The sequence below is a fragment of the Gracilinanus agilis genome, chromosome 4, assembly GCF_016433145.1.
Source record: "Gracilinanus agilis isolate LMUSP501 chromosome 4, AgileGrace, whole genome shotgun sequence".
Lineage (NCBI taxonomy): Eukaryota > Metazoa > Chordata > Mammalia > Didelphimorphia > Didelphidae > Gracilinanus > Gracilinanus agilis.
Window position 1 is genome coordinate 249,246,413 of NC_058133.1, and position 2,570 is coordinate 249,248,982.

The window sequence follows — 2,570 nt, forward strand, 5'->3', positions numbered from 1 at the left end:
TACACAGAGACTGATATACTGTGGTAAAATTGAATGTAATGGACCTCTGTACCAGCAGCAATACAATGACCCAGGACAATTCTGAGGGATTTATGGTAAAGATGCTACCCACATTCAGAGGAAGGACTGCAGGAGAGGAAACATATAAGAAAAACAACTGCTTGAACGCAAGGGTCAGGGTGGACATGATTGAGGGTGTGGACTCGAAACTACCACACCAATGCAACTACCAACAATTTGGAAATTGGTCTTGATCAAGGACACATGACAAAACTAGTGGAAATGCGCATCGGCCATGGGTGGGGGGAGTGCTGGGGGGGGGGGTGAAGGGGAAAGGTGGAGCATGAATCAGGTAACCATGTTAAAAATGTATATTAATAAATGTTAAAAAAAAAAAAAAGCTAAAAAGACTAAAAACAGGAACATCCTGAGGAGAGATTATCAAACAAAATATGACCAATAAAAATACCAAAAAATGAAATTAACCATATTTCAAGAAATCATAAAAGAAAACTGCCTAGAAATTTTAGAAACAGAGGGCAAATTGAAAATAGAAAGAATCTATGTCACCTCTCAAATGAAACCCCAAACTCAAAATATGCCAAAACATGGTCAAAATTCAGAGCAATTTGCAAGAGATAATTGATGATTAAGTACTAATGCTATGTAAAGGAAGAAGAGACAATTGTTGCTTAAGAATTCTACTATTTTCAAGGGTTATGAGGGATAAAAAAGAAAAACTCAGAGACTGTGTATAATTTTATTCTAGTTTGTTGGGTTTTGAAGAGGGGAAAAAAGGAGAAAATGAAGAAGATAAAGGAATTTACTTTTTCTCATAACTTATATGTGTCATAAAAATATAGAAAAAAGGAGGGTTGGGGTGAAAGTGGTGGTGAGAACAGATATCTCATGAACCTTACCCATACTGGAAATGGACAAATAAGAGTTACACACATGTGTGCACACAGTTTGTTATAGAAATGTATTACATAAAGTTCAATAAAGAACTATATAAAAAACAGGAAGAAGAAAGAGTTCTAAGAGAGAAAGTAGAATGGGGGAGAGAATAGTCATAAGCAAAATAAACTTTTATCTATCAGGGACTGACCATAAAGGGAGGATCAAAAGGAGAGAATAAAATAAAGAACCAGGAAAAAGAAAAGACAGAGAAATAGCATCAAATTACTCCAATTTTAAGATACTGATGTTGATCTTTTCTCATCTACTTTTTGCTTATAAAGAAGAAGGAAGCAAAAAGAAGGAAAATTATAATGGAATATGATAGAAGAAAAATATAATTAATGATTACAAGCATGAATATGAATGGGATGAACTCATCCACAAAATGGAAGATAGTAAAATGATTAGGAAGCAAAATCAAATTATATGTTGTTTACAAGAAATACACTTGAAACATAATTCATGCCATATTAAAATGAGAGACTAAAGCAAAATATATTATGTTTTAGTCAAATTCAAAAAAGGAGAGATAGCAATCATGGACAACAAGTAAGACAAGGCAACAGTAAAAATGACATGATTAAAAGAAATAAAAAGGAAAACTATGTTTTCCTTAATGGCACCATAGAAAATGAAGTAACATATAAACAATTTACAAGAACCAAATGGTACAGCTTCTAAGTACTTAATGGAAAGCTATATACGCTCTTTAAAGTTATGTAAACTATAAGGCAAGGGATTTTAGCTTAGGATCAGTGAATTAAAAAAAGATTTTTGATGACTTTATTTCAATATAATTAGTTTCCTTTATAATACCATGTATTTCATTTTATGCATTTAGAACCATTATTATTTTTTTAATATTTATTTTTTGAAAAGTTAACATGGTTACATAATTCATGCTCTTACTTTCCCCTTCACACACCCCCCCCCCGACTTCCCTCTCCCCCCCATGGCTGATGTGTATTTCCACTGGTTTTAACATGTGTCATTGATCAAGACCTATTTCCAAATTGTTGATAGTTGCATTGGTGTGGTAGTTTCGAGTCTACATCCCCAATCATGTCCGCCTCAACCTATGTGTTCAAGCAGATGTTTTTCTTCTGTTTCCTCTCCTGTAGTTCTTCCTCTGAATGTGGGCAGCATTCTTTTCCATAAGTCCCTCAGAATTGTCCTGGGTCATTGCATTGCTGTTAGTACAGAAGTCCATTACATTCTATTTTACCACAGTGTATTGGTCTCTGTGTACAGTGTTCTTCTGGCTCTGCTCCTTTCACTCTGCATCAATTCCTGGAGGTCTTTTCAGTTCACATGGAATTCCTCCAGTTTATTATTCCTTTGAGCACAATAATATTCCATCACCAGCATATACCACAATTTGTTCAGCCATTCCCCAATGGAAGGGCATACCCTCATTTTCCAGTTTTTTTCCACCACAAAAAGCACAGCTATAAATATTTTCATACAAGTCTGTTTATCTATGATCTCTTTGGGGTACAAACCCAACAATGGTATGGCTGGATCAAAGGGCAGGCGTTCTTTTATAGCCCTTTGAGCATACTTCCAAATTGCCAGCCAGAATGGTTTACTTGTCTGGGAAAAGAAAGATT